This window comes from Cynocephalus volans, chromosome 3, assembly GCF_027409185.1.
Source record: "Cynocephalus volans isolate mCynVol1 chromosome 3, mCynVol1.pri, whole genome shotgun sequence".
NCBI lineage: Eukaryota > Metazoa > Chordata > Mammalia > Dermoptera > Cynocephalidae > Cynocephalus > Cynocephalus volans.
This window is the reverse complement of record NC_084462.1, coordinates 74,657,783-74,669,520: the sequence shown is the minus strand read 5'-3', so window position 1 is coordinate 74,669,520 and position 11,738 is coordinate 74,657,783. Positions and strand designations below refer to the sequence as shown.

Here is an 11,738-nt window from a genome sequence, read left to right as displayed (position 1 = left end):
TTTAAGCTTCTTGAGTTAGAGAGCCTGCCTTATGCTACATTTAATTTTCAACAGCCCAAGTTCTCCCAGGTAGCCCTGCTCCAGGTAGAATTTTTTAAAAATTTGTTTTGTTTTTTTGGCAGCCGGTGGTACAGGGAATCTGAACAGGTAGAGCTGCCTTGAACCACAGTGTGACTGCTCAGTCTGAGGAGCTGACATCAACCTGTTTTCTTTTTTCCACTGAGCTGCCTCCTACCATTGACATCTAACTTTCTAGTGGATGGTCTTTAGATTTGCAGCAAACTTCTTTAAAAAAAAAACTGAACATGATATTACTGTAATGATGAAGTTTACCCAGGATGCTAAAATGAAAGTATTACTGAAACTCTTGGTAGTGAGTTAGGGGTATTGGGAGGGGGGAGTCCACTTCCAAGCCCAGACAAACCCACCAGTGGAGCTACCATAAAGCACACAGAGAAGATGAGGATTCCGCCTCTGAATGGCAAAGAGTTTTATGCAATAAATTAAGACATACAGAAAGCACATCCAAGGGATTGGAACCAGGTAGTGCTAATTAGATTGGTACTTCCACTTCTGGAAACCTTTCTTCCTTGATGAATAGAATATGTGTGTGCACTGAATCAATGAAATTACTCCAGGTTCTGAGTCTGGATGACAAGACAATAGCAGTGTCATTGATATGTAGAAAGAACCTACTTGGTGGTAGACATGACAATCCTTCAGCTTTGAACGCTTTGAAACTGAAGTGACAAGGTGAGCAGGTGGAGATGTTTGGTAGAAAACTGGAATGTGGGGGTGGCCTCCATGACTGGTGGGTACTCAGAGCTGTTCTGGGAGTGGGAGGAGGCAGGAACCACCTCCTCTCCCTGTTCCCCCCAGCCCACCCTACCCCTAACTATGTGCATATGACTTCTGTGGGGTGAGGAAACCTGACACAGATTAAATGTGTGTGTGTGCATGTGCGTGAGTGTGTGTGTGTGTGTGTGTAATCAGTCCTTTGGTGTTGAGAGTCAAAAAGGGGGAACAGCCAGAGCCCTGGAAGAGATGAAGCAGGGGCATGAGCAGGAAGATCAGAGCTTTGATTGGTAAGAAAGCCAATGCCTGAGTCCACAAGAACTTCTGCTTGTGGCCTGCGAGGCAATGTCACATGTGACCAGAGGAAGGTCTAGGGCAGGAACTTAATGAAGCCTTCTGGGATGCAGCTCCAGAGTCAGCTCCGTGTACTGCCATCCCCTGCCTTTAGTTGCATTGGTAGTCCACAAGGGGTGCTGCTCATCAACCTTTCTCCTCACTGAGTGTGGCGGACATTCACTTGCTTCAGTGCCTCTGACTCTTGTTGCTTTGCCTCACACAGATTTGTCACCTCTCTTCCCTGGGTGATGGAGACACAAAGGATTACTCAAAGCCCATCTCTTCTGATCAGTGAGACACCCTGAAGGGGTTAACTTCCCGGAACCCTCAAGAGAGAGGCATTCCTCCTTTGGGGAAATTAACAGTGAGCTGAGGTTCTGTCTCAGTATTTATTCTCTAGGCCAGAAAGTTACAGAAAAGGAACATAGGTGAAGTCATGGCTAAGTATAGTTTAACAATAGAGGCTGGTAACATCAGTGAAATAATGAAGTGACATTCCATAATGCAATTTGCAAAAGGTTGAGTCGATCCACCAACAAAAGCTTGTTCTGAGCAAATACTGTGTTTTCCTACAGCAGTTTCCTCAGTATTTTTACATAACAATAAGGCAACTTTCTTAACATATTAATCAGTAGGTTAACCTGCTCTCAAGGGCATCTGTCCTTGACAGCCAGCAACTTTGCTGTGTTAAATTCCATATCCACAACAGAGACTTAAGCCTGGGGAAAGTTTCCTGTCTTTAGCAAGGTTAACATTTCTATATGTAATTTTAAAAGGTTAGGTTATACCTGAATCTACAGGGCTTTGGAAACTAGGCCCTGTGAAATACATTTGCTTTATAATTGTTAGTAGACTCTGATTCTGCTGTGTTGTTACTGTGCTATGTGGTCTCAGTAGATGTCACTCCCTAATCTGTCCAATTGCTCTGTAAATCAGGGCTGAGGCTGCAAGGCCACATGTGGCTCCCTAACCCCCAGCTCTTAATAGATGATACACAAATACAAAATGGCCATTCTATGCATTAGACTCTTGCCCTACTAGGAGCCCCAGATGTCTTTCCATCTCAGGGGAGAGCTGGAAGAGGTAGTGTGGGCCCACGGGACTGGGTGTCCTTGAGCAGAGAGACTGGAGAGGTTACATGGCATCTAAGAGACATCGGGAGCCCTAGGAAGAGAAGCCAGATATGGTACCACAGGTAGAAGACAGAAGTTACTCATTGCTGCTGAGGGTCAATCTAATAAACTAAGGGAATATCTCAAAATAGACTCAAAGAGATCAAATCTTAAAATCTTTGGTTGGTTCCCCAACCCCTACCTCCAGATAAAAATGTTGTACAATTTTTTTTTTTTTTTTTTAAAAGATGACCGATAAGGGGATCCTAACCCTTGACTTGGTGTTGTCAGCACCACACTCAGCCAGCGAGCCAACCGGCCATCCCTATATGGGATCTGAACCCGGGGCCTTGGTGTTCTCAACACCGCACTCTCCCGAGTGAGCCACGGGCCGGCCCAATGTTGTACAATTTTAACAAAGCTGTATATTGTTACAAAGGGAAGTAGTAGTTCTTTTTGTAAAGTACCTTCCCCTATCTCCAAAAAGAAATTAACAAGATTTCATATTTAATGGAGCTCACATTTTGACTAGTCTAGAAACTGATAAGCACTTACAAAAATTTAAAATAAGAGTTTCAAAAACTCTTGGGAAAATAAAAGGAAGAAAAAAGAAAAAAATGTTCAAGGAGAACAATGGAGTATTAATCTATGTGTCTAGTTACTAAGACTATATAGAGAATGAAAGATATTCAAATTGGTATTAGCCCAGCCCTAAGAAATCTTTCTGTATAAGACTTTTTAACCAAGATATTAAAAGCTATATTAATACTTGATAAACAAATATGAGAATTATATAAAATTACAAGTTCACTTAATACTCTTGATCATGATAAGTAAGTACTTGGACAAATTAAATATTTTTATGTTAATTATGGTTTAAAAGAAAACTATTGCACATATCTGCAAAGAGGCTCATTTCCAGAATATAAAAAGAATTTCCATGAATCAATTTTTAAGAAGGGCAGATAACCCAATGGGAAAAAGAGTCTTACACTCTACAAAAGAGGATATCCAAAGAGCCAGTAAGCATATTAGTTACCAGGAAAATGCAAGTTAAACCAAAATAGGTATATACACATGACCATCAGAATGGCTAAAACTAAAAAGACAGATAATACCAAATGTTGGTGCTGATGTGGAGCAATTGGAATTCTCATACACTACTGGTGGTAGAGACATTCTGGAAAGTTGTTTGGCAGTATCTACTAAGGCCGAGTATCTACTATGCGCATCCTATGACCTAGCAATTCAACTCCTAGTGTATACATGTTCACCAAAAGACAAATGTTCACCAAATATTCACAAATGTGGACAGCACCACTCTTCAAACTGGAAACAACCTGTATCAGTCCATTTTGTGTTGCTATAACAGAAATACCTGAGACTGGGTAATTTATAAGGAAAAGGGGCTTATTTGGCTTACGATTCTGGGACAGCTGCATCTGGCACGGGCCTCAGGCTGTTTCTACTCATGGTGGAAAGTGGCAGGCAGCTGATGGGTACACGCAGATCACATAGCAAGAGGAAGCAAGAGAGAGAGAAGGGAGGTGCCAGGGTCTATTAAACAACTAGGTCTCACGGGAACTAATAGAGCAAGAACTCACTCATTACTCCCCCCATCTAGGGAGAGCGCTAATCCATTCATGAGGGCCCCCATGACTCAAACTGCCATACCGGGATCAAATTTCCATATGAGTTCTGGGAGGACAATACATCCAAACTCCATCACAACCCAAAAGTCTGTTAGCAATAGAATGGATAAATAATTTATGGACTAGTCACAAAATGGAATATCATACAGCCATGAGAACAAACTATAACTACATGTAACAGCGTGGATGACAATCACAAACTTAAGGTCGAATGAAAGAAGCCCGACACCAAAGAGTACATACTGTGTGGTTCCACTTACATAAAGTTCAAAATACACAAAACTAATCCACAGTGTTAGAAGTCAAGGTAGCTGTTCCCCCTGGAGGGGGGTTGGTGCTAGTGATTGGAACAGAGCACAGGAGGGGCTTCTAGGTGTCTGGTCATGCTCCATTTCTTGATCTGGGGGCTGATTACACAGGTGTGATCATTCGTGAAAATCCATCAAGCTGTACATTTATGATTATGGATTTTTTGTGTGCAGTATGCTTCAATAAAAAGAAAGAAAGTAGGTTTTATCACACTGTGTGTAAAATGTCATGTTGGGGCCAGGGAAAATCTTCCTCTTCACCCCTAAAAGTTCACTAAAAAAAATTACAGTCAAGATTCAATGAATATGAGGAAAAGCCATAACGAATTTCATTTTAATATGCTGGGGAGGGGCAATGCATGGGGGAATCGCAACAGAGTGATTTCCCAGTAATCCAGCAGGGTACAGATTCTTATCTGCCCCTCTCTGAAGGAGAAAGAGAGATGGAGGTGTAGAGGTAAATGATTCTTAGGGGGACTCAATGGGCTTGGAGACCATACGATGGCCTGGGACAAAGTCCGTTGAGCCCACAGAGCAGACAATGACTCGTAATTGATTCTCTTCAAAATGTTGAACGGAGAGTTCCACGCACTGTCCACCTCGCAGCCCCCAGCCTCCCACCCCCACGGAGTACCTGAGCATCCAGAGCCCTGACTGTGTCCCTGACTATGTTCACCTCCAACCGGGTGGCCTCCTGCAATATTGTCCAGATGAAGGACGATCATGACAAGATGTTTAAGATGAGTGAAAAAATCTTACTCCTATGTGTTGCAGAGGCTGGAGGCATGTACAGTTTGCAGAATATATTCAGAAAAATGTGCAACTTTATAAGACGCGAAATAGATATGAATTGTCTCCCACAGCAGCAGTTAATTTCACATGCCAAAATCTGGCTGACTGTCTTCAGAGTCGGACTCCATATCATGTGAACCTCTTCCTGGCAGGCTACGATGAGCATGATGGACCAGCGCTCTGCTACATGGACTGCCTGGCAGCCTTGCCCAAGGCCCCTTTTGCAGCCCACGGCTATGGTGCCTTCCTGACTCTTAGGATCCTGGACCAATGCTATACACCAATATCTCACATGAGAGGGCAGTGGAGCTTCTTAGGAAATGTCTGGAGGAGCTCCAGAAACGCTTCATCCTGAATCTGCCAATCTTTAGGATCAGATCATTGACAAAAATGGCATCCATGACCTGAATAACATTTCCTCCTGAAACAAGGTTCCTAACATCATGCCCTCCCTCCCACTTGCCAGGAACTTTTTTTGATGGGCTCCTTTATTTTTTTCTACTCTCTTGACGTGCACTCTTGATAGATGGTTAATTCAGAATAAAGCTGAATATGGATAAATGAAAAAAAAAAAAAAAAACTTAATTGGACCAAAATAGAAGACAATGGTCTGTCACAAAAGTCTGTCCAGGTGTGTTGACAGACTTGAGTCTTTCCTCCTGTGATATGAGTTAAGTTAATGAAAACTCAGGGAAAGGACCAATGGTAATTTCTTCCTCTTTGGCAGGTCTGGACATTAGACAGATAAGGGAACATCTTCATCCTGTGCTTTGGAGAGTGACAGAGGATTGAGAGACAGGAGGGGCAAGGTCAGAGAAACCCTGAGGCCACTGCTTTATTTCAGCATGTTGAAGCACCATATTTTGGGGTAACAGCCTCTGAGCCCCAACAACTAACATAACATTTTAGCTCATCTAAGACTTGCATTTATATTCTGATTAGCCTAATTAAATGGGATTTTCTAAAGTCTGTATATTTGTCTTATAGGCCATATAAGTAATTGTGATTTATACCAAAAATATAGGAATATGAAAACATAAACATGGGATCTCATGTAATCTAATTGTAATACCTAGTATAGTGTATAAACTTTAGGCACTGCATTATGGAACCACAGAATTACTCCTCATGAATTACTTGAGTAAAATTTATCATGCATACTTAATATCAAAGGTGATTAATCTATTATTTAATATAAACTTTAATTGTAATATAAGACCACTAATTAACTTTAAGAATTTAGACTAAATTAATTTAAAGTACTTAATAAATGATTTTTAATTATCTGAAAAAAATTTAAGAAATGAAAAGGAATAGAGACAGAAAGAATATGTACAAGTACTTGGAGACTGTACAATACTTTCTATGGTCAGTCACAAAAGACCATAAAGCCCAAATAAATGTATGATTCATCTGAAATACAAGGAATCATTCGAGACTACTATAAACAACTATATGCCAACAAATTTGAAAATCTGGAGGAAATGGATAAATTTCTGGACACACACAAGCTCCCAAAACTGAACCGTGAAGACGTAGAAAGTTTGAACAGACCAATAACAATAAAGGAGATTGAAGCTGTTATCAGAAGGCTCCCAACAAAGAAAAGCCCAGGACCAGATGGATTCACAGCAGAATTTTACCAAACATTCAAAGAGGAATTGACACTGATTCTTTACAAACTATTCCAAAAGATTGAAACGGACGCAAATCTCCCAAACTCATTCTATGAAGCAAACATCATCCTGATACCAAAACCAGGTAAAGATATAACCAAAAAAGAAAACTACAGGCCGATATCCTTGATGAATATAGATGCAAAAATCCTCACTAAAATACTAGCAAACAGAATACAGCAACACATACGTAAAATTATTCATCACGTTCAAGTGGGATTCATCCCAGGGATGCAAGGTTGGTTCAACATACGCAAATCAATAAATGTGATACACCATATTAATAAAGTCAAACACAAGGACCATATGATCATCTCTATAGATGCTGAAAAAGCATTTGATAAAGTTCAGCACTCATTCATGACAAAGACCCTCTATAAGTTAGGTATAGAGGGAAAGTATCTCAACATAATTAAAGCCATATATGACAAACCTACAGCCAATATCATCCTGAATGGGGAAAAGCTGAAAGCTTTTCCTTTAAGAACAGGAACTAGACAAGGATGCCCACTCTCACCACTCCTATTCAACATAGTGTTGGAAGTACTAGCCAGAGCAATCAGAGAAGAGAAGGAAATAAAGGGCATCCAGATTGGAAAAGAGGAAGTCAAACTGTCCCTGTTTGCAGATGACATGATCCTATATATCGAACAGCCTAAAACCTCTACAAAAAAACTCTTGGAATTGATAAATGATTTCAGCACAGTAGCAGGATACAAAATCAACACACAAAAATCAGTAGCATTTCTTTTCTCCGATAGTGAACATGCAGAAAGAGAAATCAAGAAAGCCTGCCCATTTACAATAGCCACCAAACAAATAAAATACTTAGGAATTGAGTTAACCAAGGAGGTGAAAAATCTCTATAATGAGAACTACAAACCACTGCTGAGAGAAATTAGAGAGGATACTAGAAGATGGAAAGATATCCCATGCTCTTGGATTGGAAGAATCAACATAGTGAAAATGTCCATACTACCCAAAGTGATATACAAATTCAATGCAATCCCCATCAAAATTCCAAAGACATTTTTCTCAGAAATGGAAAAAACTATCCAGACATTTATATGGAACAATAAAAGACCACGCATAGCCAAAGCAATGCTGAGCAAAAAAAAATAAAGCTGGAGGCATAACACTACCTGACTTTAAGCTATACTACAAAGCTATAATAACCAAAACAGTATGGTACTGGCATAAAAACAGACACACTGACCAGTGGAATAGAATAGAGAATCCAGAAATCAACCCACACACTTACTGCCAGCTGATCTTTGACAAAGGCACCAAGCCTATTCACTGGCGAAGGGACTGCCTCTTCAGCAAATGGTGCTGGGATAACTGGATATCCATATGCAGGAGAATGAAACTAGATCCATACCTCTCGCCGTATACTAAAATCAACTCAAAATGGATTAAGGATTTAAATATACACCCTGAAACAATAAAACTTCTTAAAGAAAACATAGGAGAAACACTTCAGGAAATAGGACTGGGCACAGACTTCATGAATATGACCCCAAAAGCACGGGCAACCAAAGGAAAAATAAACAAATGGGATTATATCAAACTAAAAAGCTTCTGCACAGCAAAAGAAACAATTAACAGAGTTAAAAGACAACCAACAGAGTGGGAGAAAATATTTGCAAAATATATATCTGACAAAGGATTAATATCCAGAATATATAAGGAACTCAAACAACTTTACAAGAAAAAAACAAGCAACCCAATTAAAAAATGGGCAAAAGAGCTAAGTAGACATTTCTCTAAGGAAGATATACAAATGGCCAACAGACATATGAAAAAATGCTCAACATCACTCAGCATCCGGGAAATGCAAATCAAAACCACATTGAGATACCATCTAACCCCAGTTAGGATGGCTAAAATCCAAAAGACTCTGAACGATAAATGCTGGCGAGGCTGCGGAGAAAAAGGAACTCTCATACATTGTTGGTGGGACTGCAAAATGGTGCAGCCTCTATGGAAAAGGGTATGGAGGTTCCTCAAACAATGCAGATAGATCTACCATACAACCCAGCTATCCCACTGTTGGGAATATACCCAGAGGAATGGAAATCATCAAGTCGAAGGTATACCTGTTTCCCAATGTTTATCGCAGCACTCTTTACAATAGCCAAGAGTTGGAACCAGCCCAAATGCCCATCATCAGATGAGTGGATACGGAAAATGTGGTACATCTACACAATGGAATACTACTCAGCTATAAAAACGAATGAAATACTGCCATTTGCAACAACATGGATGGACCTTGAGAGAATTATATTAAGTGAAACAAGTCAGGAACAGAAAGAGAAATAGCACATGTTCTCACTTATTGGTGGGAGCTAAAAATTAATATATAAATTCACACACAAACACACACACACACACACACACACACACACACACACAAAAAAACCCGGGGGGGGGGGGAAGAAGATATAACAACCACAATTATTTGAAGTTGATACGACAAACAAACAGAAAGGACATTGTTGGGGGGAGGGGGGGAGGGAGAAGGGAGGGAGGTTTTGGTGATGGGGAGCAATAGTCAGCCACAATGTATATCGACAAAATAAAATTTGAAAAAATAAATAAATAAATAAATAAATAAATAATAAAACAAATAAATGTATGATTTAATTTATAAGAAATGTCCAGAATGGGAAAATCTAGAGAGATAAAAAGTAGGGCAGTGGTGGGAGTTGGGAAGAAATGAGGGGTGCCAGCTAATGAGGTTTCCTTTTGGGTGATGAAAATGTTCTAAAATTGATTGTGGTGATGGCTGCACAACTCTCTGAACATACCAAAAACCATTGAATTGCACACATTAAATGGGTGAAAGGTATGGTATGTATATTACATATGAATAAAGCTGTTAAGGGGGATGGCTGGTTAGCTCAGTTGGTTAGAGTGTGGTGCTGATAACACCAAGGTCCGGGGTTCGATCCCTGTCGTGGCCAGATGTTCAAAAAAAGTTTTTATCTATTCTTGTCTTTATAAAAACATACTTTTTTCATTATATTCAAATTATAAGAATAAAATCAATGCCGTAAAAACTGTCTCCTTATGAGACTACTTTTATTTTTAAAGCCGATGTTTAAAGTTTCAGATAAGGTCATCCTCATCGTTATTTAGAATGTATATTTAAAATATGTATGTATTGAGGTATATTAAAATTAACTAAGTAACTGAAGAAAGAAATTTGTGTATAATAAAGTACCAATATGCATGATTATGAGTATACAGTCCGTCCTCAACGTGAGGTAGTAAAAAAAAATTTTTTTTTTTAAAGATGACTGGTCAGGGGATCTTAACCCTTGACTTGGTGTTGTCAGCACCACGCTCTCCCAAGTGAGCCACGAGCCGGCCATGTGAAAAAAAATTTATCTTCTTTTTTGCATAGATGACAGAAAGTTTTTTGCTGTTTTTTCCTCTCTTTCTTTCTTTCTTTCTTTCTTTCTTTTTTTTTTGTGGCTGGTTGGTACAGGAATTAAACCCTGGACCTTGGTGTTATCAGCACTATGCTCTAACGAACCGAGCTAACCGACCAACCTCCTGTACTTTTTCAAATGTATACTTTAAAAGAGTCTATTAACTTTTATGAAATTTTTGTAAGTATGAAAACTGCAAACAAGTGTAAACAAACATACAACAAGATGGGGTTTCTCACTTTTAGAGAAGTTAGAATTCCTGATGTTTGGCAGGTTACCTTCTGTTATGGTTGTTACAAAGCATTGTACAACTCTGGTTGATAAAATAGCTAAAGTTGTGGTCATTTCTTGTTCTTGGACACCGGCGTTCATATCTGAACACACTTTTTGACGGTGCTCTCCTCTGAAATCAGGCCCCACGTAGAGAGTAATAAAACAAATACCGTCTTTTATGCTCTGACCATCGTTGCTACATCCCAGACAGCCACTAGATGGCGCCACAGCCTTACCCTCCTGCTACTCACAGAGGGCCCTAGAAATAATTATTGTACTGATAATTACTGATTGATGCGCTCCATAGTTTTTAATTAGCTCAATAGTAAACTTCCTCACTTATAGGGTTCAGAATATGGGGAAATCTGTCAAATCGAAAACAGTTTAAGCTACCCTAAGTTAGTTTTGCATAGGTAAGGTGTTACTGTGAATATATTATCATATATCCCATGTTGCTAGTAGCTTATATCTGTTCATGTTGTAAAGGCTGTCAATAAATTTACTTCAAAGAATATTTTTCCTGAAATTATAATAATCTTATTAGTTGAAGGTGATGTGGTATCCACTTTACATTTTACAAGACAGACTGCTGATTTGTCAAAACGTTCACTGTCTATAATATATCCTTCCCTTTATGGGTAATGATCATCCATGTCTTTATGTAAGAGTTATAGAAAAGCTCATTTGCTTATATTTTACTCTCCTGTGGGGAATTCCATTCTGATAAACAACTGACTCTTCAACAACATGGGTTTGAACTGCGTGGGTCCAAAGGCCAACTTTTCTCACGTGCAGGTTCCACAGGGCCAAGTACTTAAGTTACTTAACTACTTAAGTAATTAACTACTTAAGTAATGACGTGGGAGAATGTTATACACGGAATTTCAACTCCATGAGATAGGTGCCTCTAACCCCCGCATTGTTCAAGGGTCACTGTACTAGTTGACTCTGTAATAAATTAAAGCACAGTTACCCAATCTTGTCAGCAACAGGTGGTTTCTGCTCTCTCCTCACACTGCCTAAAGGCCCTTGTATATAAAGCCGTGGCTTCTGGAGGAAATATCAAAGGAAAACTTTACAGCCTTGATGGTAAGGACTGTACCAGGTACTCTTTTGACCAGTTTTATTGAGATATAATTTGCATGCCATAAAATTTACTCATTTAAAGTGTACAAGTCAATGGCTTTTAGTATATTCACAGAATTGTGAAACAATCAACACAATCAATTTTGGAACTTTTTCATTAGCCCCCCCCAAGAAATTCCATTCCTCTCAGCCATCATCTCCCAATCCCTCATCCCCCCTATCCCTAGTCAACCACTAATATACTTTCTGTCCCTCATCTACAATTAGATTT

At 39.5% G+C, this 11,738-nt stretch overlaps 1 pseudogene; it reads left to right on the top strand.

Moving 5' to 3' along the window:
- Nucleotides 1–4,871: 4,871 nt before the first annotated feature.
- LOC134372584 (proteasome subunit beta type-2-like) lies at nt 4,872–5,420 on the top strand (annotated as a pseudogene).
- The last annotated feature ends 6,318 nt before the right edge of the window (nt 5,421–11,738 follow it).